This window comes from Thamnophis sirtalis, unplaced genomic scaffold (assembly GCF_051295495.1).
Source record: "Thamnophis sirtalis isolate CommonGarterSnake01/CBP01778 unplaced genomic scaffold, rThaSir2_p1.2 scaffold_2, whole genome shotgun sequence".
NCBI lineage: Eukaryota > Metazoa > Chordata > Lepidosauria > Squamata > Natricidae > Thamnophis > Thamnophis sirtalis.
In genome coordinates this window covers 49,031,010-49,049,190 of record NW_028261382.1, presented here as the reverse complement: position 1 = coordinate 49,049,190, position 18,181 = coordinate 49,031,010, and the positions used below count along the sequence as shown (strand labels likewise).

Here is an 18,181-nt window from a genome sequence, read left to right as displayed (position 1 = left end):
TCACATGTCTGAAGGTGAATCTACATCTACACACAACTACATATATTAAAATGCTGTATTTGTATTAAAACAGTTCATTTATTTTGTAAGGATATAGATTTAAGGGCATAATGGGTTATGTACAAAGTATTTAATTATTCCATACTCCACCTGAACTCGCATTGAAATTTGATAAAAAGCATAATTTTGTTTTAATAAACGGGTTCAGTGGAATGTTTGTAATGATTACAAAAGAACATTAAAATATACTTTTTGCTAAAAATTTTCATCTTTTTCCAGAAACCTATCTGATACTAAGAATTACATTGTTAATTAGCCAAATAGGTCATATCAAAGGAACAGAATAAACCACAAAACATTATATAGAAAAACCATCTGCATAAAATGGAATAGAAACATTAAATGAAGAAACCATGATACAATGTTTTTGTTGTCCCTACAGTTTACTTCTTCTGACCCACGATATGTAGATTTCAACTATTTTATTCAAATAGAGGATTGCTATATGATTTTCAAATTCTGAGCACATGAAATATGCTGCTTTTAATATAAGTGTCCTAAATAACCAATATGTTAAAAGTTCTGGCCTAGAAGTCAAGAGACCAGTTCTAGTCCACTTTGGGGGATCATCACCTGGTCCTACAGACATACAGGAATGCAGTCCCAAAGTATTTACAAGAATCTGAAAAATGATAAGAGCCTGATGAACCCATAAGCATTTAATTAAAAAACAGGAACAAGTTCATATGACAAACACAGCAACCCACATTATTAAATTACACTTCTCATATAAAAGTTTGAATAAAACGTCCACAAAGTCCGACAAATTTACAACCAAGCAGATTTAGCCTAGGCATTCACAAAATGGAGGGAGACAAAGCATGTATTGCAACACAAACCACATGATTTATATACTGCAATACATATATATTTATAACTGATATTAGGAAGGCTGAGGATTTGCCTCATGTCACAATGCAACATTTTCTCACTTTTGTTTTACTGAAGTTTGTACCAACAATAATTACTTTTGTATCATGAAAATGTATAAACTATTTGTTATATGCTATGATAATTCCTAAATGGAAATTAATCATGAGTGGCAATTATGTAGCTAACCAGTTTTATGAACTGGTACTTATTAAAATTTACTTGTTCATTTTGGCATATTTGATGCACATCATCATAAAACCACGAACAACTCCTGTATTGAGCTATGATAAAACAGTGCGTTAGAGAAATTCTAATAAACATATGAGATGCCTTATGACTGGTTCAGAATGAAATAGTAGTCTATATAGCAAAATGCCATATAAGAATTGCTCTAACAATGGGCTCAAAATGAACATGATTTTTTTTCATAGAACTGTGAGAACATAAGACCATTTATAAAGGAATGTAAAAATCCCTAACTTCCAACCTCAAGTTAATAAGGGTGACAGAATAGTTGGTAACATAACCAGTTACAAAAGATAGACTTATTCATTGACTTTTCTTATTTTCTCTCCTTGCTTTCCTTTTCTGCTGTATTGTCTTTAGTTCCGTCATTACTTTCACTGTTTTATAAACCCAAGCAATCTGAAAAGCAAAAACAGATTATGACATGTGAAATTCAATTCCTGATTGTGTTCTCATTTCTCCGGGGGCCTCTCTTTATGCAATCCAAATCTCCAGACATTAAGAGAAGATGCTATCAAGCTTGGTAAAGCCCAATATTTGAAGTACTGTCAATTTTTCCAAATGAGAACAAAACCTCATTAAAAATACAGAATGTTACGAAAATGGTAGTGAATAAACAGCAAAATCATCCTAAGTCTTTGTTTCCTCAAAAAAAAAAAAAAAATCCCACTTTCTAGTTCTATCTACCTCAAACACCTCACTACTTAGGATTTTACAGATTAGAGAGATATTTTAATTCGTATAAGCCTCTACAAGAGGGGTGAATTCCTGATTCTTCTTAGGTTTTCTAGTGAAACTTCTCGCATGCAAATACATTTAATGTTCTTTGAAAGGATGGGTATTGCTGGTTTCCATTACTACCCTGTTTTGAGATGATAATAAAAGACACGGAAGGTATGTTGAGCAATGAGGAAATAGAAATGTTTGGTTCCTGAGAGAAGCAGATATACGGTAAGAAAAGGAACAGTGATATGATGGAAGCAAAAGATGCTCTTAAGTTTTTTCTGAACTTATCATGAATAAGTGCTAGGATGGTTGCCATTACACCAACACGGAAAGAATTATTTTCACAGCTTAAAAGGCAGTTCATATGAAATCCTGACTCAAGAACAATTTTTATAAACATTGAATATGTAGAATGAATAAAGTGTTTCTATGAAAAAAAATGGATTCTCATTGCTAGTAGAGAGTTGAGAAATGTTATTCTAAGTAAATGCATGCCTCCCCCATACATCCCTTAAAATACACCACCTAAATCATTCCTTAAATATTCCGTATGCCTTTGGGCTTAAAATGTGACTGTACCAATAAAGGTCCCTGTTTGAATTGTCCATTACCTTAGTAAGGGAGGAACATGACAAGGAATCGCTTTATAAAGGAGCACTCTCTGCTTCTGCTTATAGAAATCTGATAGCAAAGCCAGTCATTTTCATTTTTTTCATTTTATTAAGATATATAGGCCGCCCTTTTCCCTGAGGGGACTCAGGGCGGCTTACAATCACAAGGGAGGGGGGTGCAGTATCAAAAGACAAAACAAAATGTGAACAAAGGAAAAATAATAAAACACAACTTTCGTTCAGCAATCAACACTCGGGCGGGTAAATTGGGAACCTATCCCCAGGCCTGCTGGGAGAGCCAGATCTTGAGGGCTGCGCGGAAGGTCTGGATGGTGCTGAGGGTACGGATCTCGACGGGGAGATCATTCCACAGGGTCAGAGCTGCAACAGAAAAGGCTCTCCTCCGTGTAGTCGGCAGTCGACATTGACTGGCGGATGGAATTCGGAGGAGGCCCAGTCTGTGCGATCTAATTGGTCAGCCCTTGGTCAATTATTATTGACTTTATATGTGCAAAAAGAATTTGCAAATGCTATTTAGTACATCAGCCTACCTTTACCTGTGAGTTTGGTACCAGCACAGCTATTTTGCCCTCGCCCCATCTTCTATTGGCACCCTTTTGTACTGTCCATGTCCAGTTGCCACATACTTATATTTCTTGCCAGGAATCTTGACCTAAAAATGAGGATGAAAAATTGCAATTTCAGTGGTTAAAACCCAAATCCTTACTATTCTTCCACCCTACAGTTTTTGAAGTGCTTTGAAAAAAACTAAGTTTGACCATTAGCCATCAAATATGGGCTGATTTCATGCACTGTGCTTCTGTTCCTTTTTCTTTGGCCTGGAAGTTTAAACAACAGTTCATTATTTGATACCAGAAAAACCTGAACCTATGTCTGTGATGGCAAATCTATGGCATGCATGCAAGAGGTGGCATGCAGAGTCCTCTCTGTGGACTTGTGCGCTGTCGCCAGCTGATCTGATTCCTGGCATGCCGGCTAACTGGTCTTCATGGGTGCCAGAGCGCCAGAAAATAGGCCAAAAAACAGGCCATTTTCCAGACCATTTTCAGCCCATCTTTTGGGCATTTTGGGGCTGTCTTGAGCTAAAAGTAGCCACAAAAATGGTCCCAAAACCAGCCCAAAAACAGACATGGATGCCCAGCCAGCTGGTGTTCAGGTTTTCGGTGCTCCGGCATGGCCAAAGACCAGCTGGCAAGTGCATGCATGCACACTGGCCAGCTGTTGTTCAGGTTTCCAGTGCGCACACATGCATGTGCATGCATGCACAGTCCGGTTTGGGCACTCTGTGCCAAAAAAAATTCACCATCACTATCCTATGTCAAAAACCAAAATCACCTCAAACCTCTGCAGAAAAATAGCTCAAAAGTTAACAAGCAAATCTGCTGAATTGTTATTCCAGATGCTCCTACACTTTAAATCAGGAGTCCCCAATTCCCAGTCCAGGGATGGGTACCAGTCTGCAGTCATTCACAATTATTTATGTAAGATATGCAGTTGCATACATTCCCCCCCCCCCAAAAAAATAAATAAATAAATAAAGGCAATAAATAAAATGAGAACAGGGTCAAGAATAAAGTTAGAAAAAGCAATATGGAAAAGAGAACATAAATATACATTGTAAAGGGGAATTTTGGTGAGTCCTCTATCCCCCCTTCTGTTTCCCATCCACTCTTCACTCCTTAAATATTTGTGTTAATACTTTACAAAGCATCGGAGGTTTTTCTTTATTTAAATCATCCATGGTTTTCGATCTCGACTCTCTTCCTCAAAACCATATTCCAAATTCCTGGATCCTCTTTACTGTGCAATATGTTCCATATAAGGGAGAATTTCATTATTATTTTTTTATTGTATCCTGCCTGTATTATTTTTGCAAGTAACAAGCGGCAAACATACCTGAAACTCCTCCTCTTCTATTTTCCCACAACAACCACCCTTTGAGGTGTTGGGTTGAAAAAGACACAACCTTCTGAGGTTGAGTGGGGGGGACACAGTTGGCCACTAACATGGAATTAAAATTTATATCCAATCTATTTTCACAGAAAATTAAGAATATATTTGCACAACTAGCTTGGAGGTAGTTTACTTGCAAATTTTCCTTCCCTGCGTTCAATCCCTCTCCGTCCCCTTTTTGGATAAAGACATTTATACCAACCAAACAGATGATGACAATGAAGAACATAGAATTCTGATTTGTGTGGAACTGGGCAGGAATACGTGACCCAGGATTAGTCAATGTGAACATTTGTTTTTAGCTCCATAGGTAGAAGCAATGTGCCTCTGTATGTCATTTGTTGGGAAGCGCAAGCAGGAAGATGCTATCACACTCCTGACCGGTTGTGAGCTTCCTCGGGCAGCTACTATGCTTCTGGCAAAATAAAACACTGAATTAAATACATATTTCACTTGATATAGTGGAACAATTTTCCTTTAATACCATGAACAGGAGAGCTTGCATTCAATGAGCTGAGGAGGAGCCAACTGCATACAGCCACAATAATGGGAGAAAAAATCTTTCTTTTAATAGTCACAGGGTGGCTATAGAAGTCCTTCAAGGGTGCTTTAATTTGACAATGCATTACGTGAAGCATCTTTTCAAAGCTACATTAAGGAAGAGTAAAACTAAGCTGCTGTGTTGTTTCATTTTGCATCACTTCTGGGCCCTTTTCCAGCAAAGCCCCACCAGGCTTAACATGGATGGCCACTTATACAGAAAAAATTAAGCTTCATCATAGCATTTCTCCCAAAGGAAGCAGCAATCCTCACCTTAGAATTTGCATCTGTTTGGGGGTTCTCCTTTTGCTCCCAAAGGCTTCTTATGTTCACAATGTCTCCAGCGGTTTCATGTAAATGTTGAATAGTAGGGGGGATAAGACCGAACCCTGCGGCACCCCATATGTTAGGGGCCTCAGGGACGATCCCTGCCCCCCGACCAACACCGACTGCGACCTGTCCGAGAGGTAGGAGGAGAACCACTGCAAAACAGTGCCTCCCACCCCCACCTCCCTCAGTCGTCGCAGAAGGATACCATGGTCGATGGTATCGAAAGCCGCTGAGAGGTCAAGGAGAACCAGGATGGACGCATGGCCTCCATCTCTGGCCCTCCAGAGATCATCGGTCAATGCGACCAAAGCGGTTTCAGTGCTGTAACCGGGTCTGAAGCCGGACTGGAAGGGGTCAAGATAGCTAGCTTCCTCCAAGGCCCCTTGAAGCTGGAAGGCCACCACCTTCTCAACAACCTTCCCAATAAAGGGGAGGTTGGAGACAGGGCGGTAGTTGTTTAAAATGGCTGGATCCAAGGATGGTTTCTTCAGGAGGGGTCTCACCACCGCCGTCTTAAGTGCGGCGGGGAAGTGCCCCTCCCGAAGGGAGGCGGTCACGACCGCCTGGATCCAGCCATGTGTCACCTCCCTGCTGTTGGCAACCAGCCAGGAGGGACACGGGTCCAGAATGCAGGTGGAGGCACTTACAGCTCGAATGGCCTTCATTTGAAGCAAATCAAGATAATAGTCGGGTTCAAATTCAGCATCTTCTGAGGCATTACACTGTTTCAGCTCTCTTGAGTTCCTCAAGGGGTCCATAAGTCGCCTGGGGCGGAACCACCTGGTCGGTTCCTCCTCCCTACGGTGGGGGTTTGGCCTCCGGAAGTCAAGCCTCCGTAGGCAGTGGTCTGACCACGACAGGGGTATGGTCTCATTACCCCTCAGACCAAGATCACGCATCCACTGCTCCGAGAGGAATACGAGGTCGAGCATGTGACCCGCTGTATGAGTTGGGCCCCGAATTACCTGGGTCAAGCCCATGGCTGTCATGGAAGCCATGAACTCCTGCGCCCCATCAGAGCGTTCACCGAGCGATGGCAAGTTAAAATCCCCCAGAACTATAAGCCTGGGGAACTCAACTGCCAGCTCGGCTACCGACTCGAGGAGCGAGGGGAGGGCTGCTGCAACGCAGTTGGGAGGCAGGTACGTTAGCAGCAAACCCACTTGACCCTTGAGGTCCAACTTTATCAGCAGGGACTCACACCCGGCAAGCTCCGGAGCAGGGACCCTACGAGGTAACAGAGACTCCCGGATAATAATAGCCACACCGCCACCCCTTCGCTGGGCTCTCAGCTGATGAAGCACCTGAAATCCCTCTGGGCACATCTCTACAAGGGGGACTCCTCCTTCTGTGCCCAGCCAGGTTTCAGTAATACATGCCAGGTCTGCCCTCTCGTCAACAATTAAGTCCCGGACGAGGGGAGCTTTGTGTTTTTTTTTTTTTTAAAAAAGTTACCTTGCAGGGCATTGATTTTTCAGATGACTGAGCCATTATACCCGTCTCCCAGAGGCTTTTTATGCTGGCCACTGCGGCACTATTGGTAGGAAGGTCAATGGAAGGTTGGCGCACTGGCTTCGGAGTTTTGCTGGAGATCTGCAAAATAATACAAGGGTGAACTGGCTTTCTAGTTTCAAAAAAACCTCTCTCTCATAGTTTGTAGTTTGTAGTTTTATTAGAATTTGTAGGCCGCCCTTTTCCCTGAGGGGACTCAGGGCGGCTCACATAAAACTGGGAAGGGGGGAATAGTCAAGTTTCTTTATGAAGCACTGAGTTGATGCATCCGTTAGGGAGAATCAGCATTATGGTAGCCATCCAATTTAGCAACTGATCAGAAAATGTCCATCCCTCACAGCCTTTGTGCCAATATAATAGCAATAGTGCTTAGAGTTATATACCATCCCATGGTGCTTTACTGTTCTGACCTAGGTTTCCTGAGAAAGCATAAACCACAATCTTAGTCCCCCAAACCCTCTTTTATTTATATGGCTGTGACTGATGATCATTCACAGCCCAACAGAAGATTCCGACAGATGTCTGCTCTAGTTGCCATAATCTTTTTGGGTAACGTTGATAAGCACCCACCTTTATCTCCCTTAAATCACAAGGGTGATCTCTATTATTATCTCTATATAACCTACTATTCAGTAGGGAGCGGGTTATCCTAAACAGGGCGGCTGGGCGGGACTCAGCGGACGCAACCAAGGTGGCTATATAAGATCTTTTCGCTGCCCTAAGAGCCCTGGTGTATTCCTTGGTGCAGGTGGTTACTATTGCTCGGTTCGATTCGGACTTATCGGACCTCCATAGGTGCTCCAGGCGTCTCCTCCGGCGCTTCATCTCCCGGAGTTCCTCGGTAAACCAAGGAGGTCTCCGGGATCCGCCGCCTCGGAGGGGCCGTAATGGCGCAATCCGGTCGAGGGTCTCCGATGCTGCCGAGCGCCAAGCAGCAACCAGAGTCTCTACCGGACTGTGGGCGAAAGTATCAGGAATAACCCCAAGCTCCGTCTGGAACCTTGACGGCTCCATAAGTCGCCTGGGGCGGAACCACCTGGTCGGTTCCTCCTCCCTACAGTGGGGGTTTGGTCTCTGGAAGTCAAGCCTCAGTAGGCAGTGGTCTGACCACGACAGGGGTATGATGTCGTTACCCCTCAGACCAAGATCACAAATCCACTGCTCCGAGAGGAATACGAGGTCGAGCATGTGACCCGCTGTATGAGTTGGGCCCCGAATTACCTGGGTCAAGCCCATGGCTGTCATGGAAGCCATGAACTCCTGCGCCCCATCAGAGCGTTCACCGAGCGATGGCAAGTTAAAGTCCCCCAGAACTATAAGCCTGGGGAACTCAACTGCCAGCTCGGCTACTGACTCGAGGAGCGAGGGGAGGGATGCTGCAACGCAGTTGGGAGGCAGGTACGTTAGCAGCAAACCCACTTGACCCTTGAGGTCCAACTTTATCAGCAGGGACTCACACCCGGCAAGCTCCGGAGCAGGGACCCTACGAGGTAACAGAGACTCCCGGATAATAATAGCCACACCGCCACCCCTTCGCTGGGCTCTCGGCTGATGAAGCACCTGAAATCCCTCTGGGCACATCTCTACAAGGGGGACTCCTCCTTCTGTGCCCAGCCAGGTTTCAGTAATACATGCCAGGTCTGCCCTCTCGTCAACAATTAAGTCCCGGACGAGGGGAGCTTTGTGTTTTTTTTTTTTTTTAAAAGTTACCTTGCAGGGCATTGGTTTTTCAGATGACTGAGCCATTATACCCGTCTCCCAGAGGCTTTTTATGCTGGCCACTGCGGCACTATTGGTAGGAAGGTCAATGGAAGGTTGGCGCACTGGCTTCGGAGTTTTGCTGGAGATCTGCAAAATAATACAAGGGTGAACTGGCTTTCTAGTTTCAAAAAAACCTCTCTCTCATAGTTTGTAGTTTGTAGTTTTATTAGAATTTGTAGGCCGCCCTTTTCCCTGAGGGGACTCAGGGCGGCTCACATAAAACTGGGAAGGGGGGAATAGTCAAGTTTCTTTATGAAGCACTGAGTTGATGCATCCGTTAGGGAGAATCAGCATTATGGTAGCCATCCAATTTAGCAACTGATCAGAAAATGTCCATCCCTCACAGCCTTTGTGCCAATATAATAGCAATAGTGCTTAGAGTTATATACCATCCCATGGTGCTTTACTGTTCTGACCTAGGTTTCCTGAGAAAGCATAAACCACAATCTTAGTCCCCCAAACCCTCTTTTATTTATATGGCTGTGACTGATGATCATTCACAGCCCAACAGAAGATTCCGACAGATGTCTGCTCTAGTTGCCATAATCTTTTTGGGTAACGTTGATAAGCACCCACCTTTATCTCCCTTAAATCACAAGGGTGATCTCTATTATTATCTCTATATAACCTACTATTCAGTAGGGAGCGGGTTATCCTAAACAGGGCGGCTGGGCGGGACTCAGCGGACGCAACCAAGGTGGCTATATAAGATCTTTTCGCTGCCCTAAGAGCCCTGGTGTATTCCTTGGTGCAGGTGGTTACTATTGCTCGGTTCGATTCGGACTTATCGGACCTCCATAGGTGCTCCAGGCGTCTCCTCCGGCGCTTCATCTCCCGGAGTTCCTCGGTAAACCAAGGAGGTCTCCGGGATCCGCCGCCTCGGAGGGGCCGTAATGGCGCAATCCGGTCGAGGGTCTCCGATGCTGCCGAGCGCCAAGCAGCAACCAGAGTCTCTACCGGACTGTGGGCGAAAGTATCAGGAATAACCCCAAGCTCCGTCTGGAACCTTGACGGCTCCATAAGTCGCCTGGGGCGGAACCACCTGGTCGGTTCCTCCTCCCTACAGTGGGGGTTTGGTCTCTGGAAGTCAAGCCTCAGTAGGCAGTGGTCTGACCACGACAGGGGTATGATGTCGTTACCCCTCAGACCAAGATCACAAATCCACTGCTCCGAGAGGAATACGAGGTCGAGCATGTGACCCGCTGTATGAGTTGGGCCCCGAATTACCTGGGTCAAGCCCATGGCTGTCATGGAAGCCATGAACTCCTGCGCCCCATCAGAGCGTTCACCGAGCGATGGCAAGTTAAAGTCCCCCAGAACTATAAGCCTGGGGAACTCAACTGCCAGCTCGGCTACTGACTCGAGGAGCGAGGGGAGGGATGCTGCAACGCAGTTGGGAGGCAGGTACGTTAGCAGCAAACCCACTTGACCCTTGAGGTCCAACTTTATCAGCAGGGACTCACACCCGGCAAGCTCCGGAGCAGGGACCCTACGAGGTAACAGAGACTCCCGGATAATAATAGCCACACCGCCACCCCTTCGCTGGGCTCTCGGCTGATGAAGCACCTGAAATCCCTCTGGGCACATCTCTACAAGGGGGACTCCTCCTTCTGTGCCCAGCCAGGTTTCAGTAATACATGCCAGGTCTGCCCTCTCGTCAACAATTAAGTCCCGGACGAGGGGAGCTTTGTGTTTTTTTTTTTAAAAAAAAAGTTACCTTGCAGGGCATTGATTTTTCAGATGACTGAGCCATTATACCCGTCTCCCAGAGGCTTTTTATGCTGGCCACTGCGGCACTATTGGTAGGAAGGTCAATGGAAGGTTGGCGCACTGGCTTCGGAGTTTTGCTGGAGATCTGCAAAATAATACAAGGGTGAACTGGCTTTCTAGTTTCAAAAAAACCTCTCTCTCATAGTTTGTAGTTTGTAGTTTTATTAGAATTTGTAGGCCGCCCTTTTCCCTGAGGGGACTCAGGGCGGCTCACATAAAACTGGGAAGGGGGGAATAGTCAAGTTTCTTTATGAAGCACTGAGTTGATGCATCCGTTAGGGAGAATCAGCATTATGGTAGCCATCCAATTTAGCAACTGATCAGAAAATGTCCATCCCTCACAGCCTTTGTGCCAATATAATAGCAATAGTGCTTAGAGTTATATACCATCCCATGGTGCTTTACTGTTCTGACCTAGGTTTCCTGAGAAAGCATAAACCACAATCTTAGTCCCCCAAACCCTCTTTTATTTATATGGCTGTGACTGATGATCATTCACAGCCCAACAGAAGATTCCGACAGATGTCTGCTCTAGTTGCCATAATCTTTTTGGGTAACGTTGATAAGCACCCACCTTTATCTCCCTTAAATCACAAGGGTGATCTCTATTATTATCTCTATATAACCTACTATTCAGTAGGGAGCGGGTTATCCTAAACAGGGCGGCTGGGCGGGACTCAGCGGACGCAACCAAGGTGGCTATATAAGATCTTTTCGCTGCCCTAAGAGCCCTGGTGTATTCCTTGGTGCAGGTGGTTACTATTGCTCGGTTCGATTCGGACTTATCGGACCTCCATAGGTGCTCCAGGCGTCTCCTCCGGCGCTTCATCTCCCGGAGTTCCTCGGTAAACCAAGGAGGTCTCCGGGATCCGCCGCCTCGGAGGGGCCGTAATGGCGCAATCCGGTCGAGGGTCTCCGATGCTGCCGAGCGCCAAGCAGCAACCAGAGTCTCTACCGGACTGTGGGCGAAAGTATCAGGAATAACCCCAAGCTCCGTCTGGAACCTTGACGGCTCCATAAGTCGCCTGGGGCGGAACCACCTGGTCGGTTCCTCCTCCCTACAGTGGGGGTTTGGTCTCTGGAAGTCAAGCCTCAGTAGGCAGTGGTCTGACCACGACAGGGGTATGATGTCGTTACCCCTCAGACCAAGATCACAAATCCACTGCTCCGAGAGGAATACGAGGTCGAGCATGTGACCCGCTGTATGAGTTGGGCCCCGAATTTCCTGGGTCAAGCCCATGGCTGTCATGGAAGCCATGAACTCCTGCGCCCCATCAGAGCGTTCACCGAGCGATGGCAAATTAAAGTCCCCCAGAACTATAAGCCTGGGGAACTCAACTGCCAGCTCGGCTACTGACTCGAGGAGCGAGGGGAGGGATGCTGCAACGCAGTTGGGAGGCAGGTACGTTAGCAGCAAACCCACTTGACCCTTGAGGTCCAACTTTATCAGCAGGGACTCACACCCGGCAAGCTCCGGAGCAGGGACCCTACGAGGTAACAGAGACTCCCGGATAATAATAGCCACACCGCCACCCCTTCGCTGGGCTCTCGGCTGATGAAGCACCTGAAATCCCTCTGGGCACATCTCTACAAGGGGGACTCCTCCTTCTGTGCCCAGCCAGGTTTCAGTAATACATGCCAGGTCTGCCCTCTCGTCAACAATTAAGTCCCGGACGAGGGGAGCTTTGTGTTTTTTTTTTTTTTAAAAAGTTACCTTGCAGGGCATTGATTTTTCAGATGACTGAGCCATTATACCCGTCTCCCAGAGGCTTTTTATGCTGGCCACTGCGGCACTATTGGTAGGAAGGTCAATGGAAGGTTGGCGCACTGGCTTCGGAGTTTTGCTGGAGATCTGCAAAATAATACAAGGGTGAACTGGCTTTCTAGTTTCAAAAAAACCTCTCTCTCATAGTCAAGTTTCTTTATGAAGCACTGAGTTGATGCATCCGTTAGGGAGAATCAGCATTATGGTAGCTATCCAATTTAGCAACTGATCAGAAAATGTCCATCCCTCACAGCCTTTGTGCCAATATAATAGCAATAGTGCTTAGAGTTATATACCATCCCATGGTGCTTTATTGTTCTGACCTAGGTTTCCTGAGAAAGCATAAACCACAATCTTAGTCCCCCAAACCCTCTTTTATTTATATGGCTGTGACTGATGATCATTCACAGCCCAACAGAAGATTCCGACAGATGTCTGCTCTAGTTGCCATAGTCTTTTTGGGTAACGTTGATAAGCACCCACCTTTATCTCCCTTAAAATGCTGCCAGAGACCTAATTGCCAATTAGTTTTGCAAGGCCAAACCTAGCAAGAGTCATATGGAACTTATCAGATCTTGAACCTACCAGATGAACTAATTGCTTCCTGCAAAGGCTCATGTACATTTGCTCCTTTTTTTGTCTTATGGGGGGGGGGGCAATCATCTCCAAGCCTTTCTCCCAAGTCATCCCTTTTTTCTTAATTGTTCTTGCCTTCTGGCAGCTCTGTGCATGTGCACACTGGGAACAGGCTCCCACTGTTCCTCTGCCTTGCTGATGTCAGGCTCCGGAGGCTGACATCACTATCAGATGGCCCTCGTTCCCTCTCTGCCTTCAACACAGAGCCTTTGTCCGAGCCTTCCCCAGACTTGAGGACTGGCCCATGTTCCTCCCCAACCTCCTCACTGTCCGACTCTGCTGCCGGCTCCACAGGCCGCTGGCAGACCACAACATTTACATCCCTCTCTGGGTAGTTTACAATATCAGCACATTCCCCCCTAACAATCTGGGTCCTCATTTTACCTCATTGGTAGGTCTGAGTGTATTGCTCAAGTTTATCATCAATCTTGGACACTGGAAGTCTTGGGTCTTCTTCATACTGTTACTGGAAGGAAAGAAGATGGTAGAAAGGGTGCTTACCACAGACCCAACATTTCAGAGCCTAAACACCATTGTTTATTTAGAATTATGACCAGTGATTTCCACAATTTGCATAGAACACATAGCACGCTGAATGGCAATGTGGCTTACTTATTTATGGCTTAGTTTTTGGATGAACCCCAGCGAGGATGATTTTCTAAATCATGATTCATGGTTATCTGTATCAAATGGAGTTTATTTAGTAGCCTTTAGTTAAGCAAACCGCAGTTTACTATGTTATATAAGCATACACAAGAAGAACAAGTGGCAGCACAATTCAGAGTAATTTGTTGACTGAACCCTGATTAGGTTTGGCGGAGGGCCCCCCGAGGGCTGCCTTCCATGGGGAACAAGCACAACTCAGCAGCCATCCGGGGTGGTGGTAGTGGTGGGGTGTTTCCCAAATGCAAAGGGCTCTGGCTGTGGGGCCAGGACCCCCCCGGGAGAATTTTTGGGGTTTTGTGTTGTTTGTAGAATTTTAAAAGAATTCTAGAGACGAGGTTCGGAGTAGAAGAATAAAGTTCATTTTTATTATCCAAAAATCAGAGCTAATTTGAAAACGGTTTGCACAGCGTTGGTGGGTCTCACCCTGACTTCACCTGAGTCACAAAGGAGAGCCACACCAAATTCGAAAGTGAAACAGTAGTTATACCCTCCCTAACTCCTCCTACTCCTTGTCAGCTAGCCTGACGAGGGTGGTTACAGACCAATCAGAGACAATAATTACCCTATCTTTTACCTTATTTGAGAATACAATTTTTAACCAATTAGCCCTTGGCATCCTTCTGGCCAATCAAGCAATCACATTTTCCCACTCAATTCATAGCCACTCCTCTTACAGTTCATTGTTCTCCTCTCAAGTATTTACATATTCCTTCTCTCCGCCATTACCACGTGGTATAGCTCCCCCTAGGGGACTATTTCAGTAAAATATAAACACTTTATATTATATTATTACTCCAGTGTGACCGTGTTGTGCCCAGGATTTCTTCCGTCTGTTAGTCTGCGATGGAGATTAAGAGTCCGTTCAGAGGCCCCCAGTGACAATGAAGGCAAGCAGACAGCCGAAATCATCCTCAGTTGTAACAATTGTTTTCATTATTCTCAGGTGTAGAAATTGAAATATTTACACCAACAAAGGAGAATCTTTGTAGCTCAGAGCTGACACGAGGGATCCTGGGGGGCTCCCCGAGTTGGCTTGTTTTCTTGCAGGCGTTTCAAGGAAGCTCCGGCAGCACCAAGGATCCCTGAAATACTTGCCTGCCTCTCCTTGTTTTAAACAAAAGGGCCAAATAACTTTAGTAAAGCCAGTCCTTATTTATTGTTCATTTCATGAACTAAACTGACAGGCCATCCATGTCACAGACTCTGGGCAAACTTCCCCTCTGTGTGGACTGGGTGGAAATGAGGAGATCTCTGGAATCACAGGGTGGAATCTTCCCCAGCATTCATAGCTACTGAAAGAAAATACAAAACAAATGCCTCTTAATCAAAACCTGAAATGGGAAGAACGGAAGTTTTGCCTTTGTGTCCATTGGACACTTCAGACCACCTTGCAAATTTAGCCTTCAGCTGGTTAACCTGCTCCCATTTAACAGGCTTGTAAATCTAACAAGTAAAGAGAGAAATGCGTTTAGCCTCAATTCCAGTGTAATCTTTTATTTCTGGAATAGTTAAATGTAACGTGGATTCTACACTGGGCTGTGTTTTAAAAAGTCATCGCGGGCTCCGGAGGAAGCCGGGGGGGGTCAAAAGGGCCAAGTAGGAATCTGGTAGAAGAGAATAATTTTAGTTCAGGGTTGAACTGTGGGGGCCTTGGGGCTTTCTGGCCTTGGGGCTTTTCTGCACTGATGAAGTTACCTAGTTTGGTAATGAAACATCCAGGTTCACAGAGCACCAAGGAGCCCCCAGATCCGAATCCAGCATCTCCAGCCCCAGGTGGGGTCTCGGTCCGGGTGGCGCCAAGCTCTGCTTCTTCCCCTCTTCCTCCCTTCTCCAGAGCCACTGCAGTGCCAGCGGAGATCCGGGCGAGTACAACCTGCGTTCTTGCACAGTGTTGTGTGGCACATGTGGGCAGCCGGCAGAGAAGTCATTCGGGGGCACGAATGTGGGCACCAGCACCATGTCCACCGGCTCCTCCTCCTCCAGCTTCACCATCATGCGCAGCTACCTCAGTGGAGGCACCAACCTCGGGGAGAGCCTCCTGCCCCGCTCCTACATCCTGGGCAGCTATTAGAAAGAATAAAATTCTAGAATAAATTTTAAATTAACATACCTCGACTCTTTGCAACTGTTCTTCAACTTGAACTTGAAGATCTCTATTATTATCTCTATATAACCTACTATTCAGTAGGGAGCGGGTTATCCTAAACAGGGCGGCTGGGCGGGACTCAGCGGACGCAACCAAGGTGGCTATATAAGATCTTTTCGCTGCCCTAAGAGCCCCGGGCGATTTTGTCGTCCGTGGTTTTGATGGGTCATGCATTTTATGACCTTTCCCCCCCCACCGCTGTTGAGTGAAGCGCCGCAGTTGTCAAGTTAGTAACCCGGTTGTTAAGCGGCCTCCCCATTGAGTGTGCTTGTCAGAAAAATGGGATTGCACAATCCCAGGACACTGCAACTGTCATAAATATGGAGCGATTGCCCAGCGCCTGAATTTTAAGCAAGGGAACACGGGGATACTGCGATGGTCGTTCAGTGTGAAAAATGGTCTCAATATTTAAAAAAATGATCTCATCCATTACATACAGCATGTCATTTTTGTTACAAGTGTTTTTGCATCCATATTCTCAATTACATATACAATCACAGATTTTCCGTGTAATATAACTAAATACCTCACTTTCATTGTACAATGTATATTCAATTACAATTAACATTATTATTATTCTCCCAATAAACCTAATTCCCTTACATTCTTGATTGTCTGTTTTAATAACAATATACCTTTATATAATCACAGATCCCAATGTGAAAAAAAAATTACCAACCATTTATATTTGTATACCACTGTTTTCAATTATGCATAGTTCCACCAATCAACTATCGAGTATGCTTATGTTCATTATTGTCCTTGTACATCATACATTCAAACAAAGATGTTATTCCTTCAACAAGGTATTCTGAATAGTCACTTCATATATATACCAATTTTTAATTACTTCCTTATTAAAATTATTTATCAACAACAAGATATCTTTATAATATATTCTTAGGGTTATACATTATATCACCAATCCTCTATCAAGTATACATAAACTCATTGTTATCCTTATCCATTTTAAAACAAATGGGATTTACTTCTGAGCAAAGTAGGAATCCCCAGGAGAACAAAACCTTGAGATCCTGGAAGAGTTTTGCCTTATTTTAATTAATTTGTATCCTGCCTCTATGGTTTATTTTAAATAACTCAAGAGAACCGCCATATCCATCACCCATTCCTCCTCCTCCTCCTCCTGTTTTTCCCCACAACATAATAACCACCCAGTGAGATGAGTTGGGCTGAGCAAGAATGACTGGGCCAAGGTCACCAGCCAGCCAGCTTTCATGGCTAAGGCGGGACTAGAACTCAGCGTCTCCTGGTGTTTGGGCCAGCCATCCAATCAGCTTTTGTGCCTATTGCAGAACTAGAACTCACTATCTCCAGTAATTGGCTTAGTTACCCAACCAGGTTACATGGTGAAGATGGAACTAGAATTCACAGTCTCCTGGTGATTGGCCCAATCATCCGATCAGCTTTCGTGCCTATTGCAGAACTAGAATTCACAGTCTCCTGGTGATTGGCCCAGTCACCCAATCAGCTTTCGTGCCTATTGCAGAACTAGAACTCACAGCCTTGGCCGATTGGCCCAAAGCCCCCCCCAGCTGGCTTTCACACCTAAGATAGGACTAGAACTCACCGTCTCCTGCTTTCTATCCTGATGCCTTAACTACTAGACTTAACTGGCTCTCGAGCCTTTTTATGAGGATCTTTAAGGTGGAGTTTCACTTTTTCCGACTCGAGTCCCAACTTCTCCTATTGCCAAACCACCACATGCAATTACGACATCATCAGGGGTGGGAAGCACACATGACCAGCTGTGCACCAATGCATGCATCTGGACAGTCATGTGAACAAACATACCGGGGGGAGATGAAAAAGCTGACTGTGTGTTGTTATGGGAGAATTCCATAGCAACATGCTTTGGGTAGCATTGTTACTAATTTGGGCGAAATTGCAAACTGTGAGCCAAGAGGAACACCGATCTACACTGAGCTCAACCCTAAACCTGGAAGGTAGCCTTGTCCAAGCCATAGTCTCTCTCTCGCCCTCCCACTTGCAAGAGAGGAGGTCATCTATGAGGCTTCTCGGAGTGTTGACTTATTAGCTAGGTCAGCTTGTAGCCCAAGCTATAGGGGCTGCCCTTGAAGAGTGTTCGGAGACTGCAGTTGGTCCAGAATGCAGCCGCGCGAGCAATATCAGGGGTACCTCGGTACACCCGTGTTACACCTATCCTCCGCGAGCTGCACTGGCTCCCTATTAGTCTCCAGACACGCTACAAAGTGCTGGTAATTACCTTTAAAGCCCTACATGGCACTGGACCTGGATATCTGAGAGACCGTCTCCTGCTACACACCTCCCAACATCCGATAAGAACTCACAGGTTAGGCCTCCTCCAGGTGCCGTCTGCCGGACAATGCCGGCTAGCGACCACTCGAGGGAGAGCCTTTTCTGTTGCTGCTCCGGCTCTGTGGAACGAGTTACCAACAGAGATCCAGGCCCTCCCCACCCTTGCGGCCTTCCAGAAAGCCACCAACACCTGGCTGTTCCAGGGGTTGTTCCAGGGGTTGCTGACTCAAATCAGGTCAACCCCCAACTAAACCGGATGTATGTCGT

At 45.7% G+C, this 18,181-nt stretch overlaps 2 long non-coding RNA genes across 4 annotated transcripts in view; both read right to left on the bottom strand.

Annotated features, from left to right (window-relative positions):
• Positions 1 to 438: 438 nt before the first annotated feature.
• Positions 439 to 5,374, bottom strand: LOC148048791 (uncharacterized). 2 transcript variants are annotated; one of them, XR_015695516.1, is made up of 3 exons: positions 5,304 to 5,374; positions 3,068 to 4,905; positions 439 to 1,578 (listed from the first exon to the last, which is right to left on the bottom strand). It is a non-coding gene; the product is annotated as an uncharacterized LOC148048791 (long non-coding RNA). The 2 variants fall into 2 exon arrangements; XR_015695517.1 differs by having other exon boundaries at positions 3,068 to 3,189; positions 5,304 to 5,364.
• Positions 5,375 to 12,174: 6,800 nt separating this feature from the next.
• Positions 12,175 to 18,181, bottom strand: part of LOC148048782 (uncharacterized) — a 158,517-nt gene continuing 152,510 nt past the window's right edge. Inside the window, exons 3-4 of one of the 2 annotated variants that reach the window (XR_015695518.1) lie at positions 15,166 to 15,534; positions 12,175 to 12,255 (exon numbers count right to left, since the gene is read on the bottom strand). This is a non-coding gene — a long non-coding RNA (uncharacterized LOC148048782). Of the gene's footprint in view, positions 12,256 to 13,247; positions 13,271 to 15,165; positions 15,535 to 18,181 lie in introns of those variants that run through there. The other variant, XR_015695519.1, reaches the window with a different exon arrangement.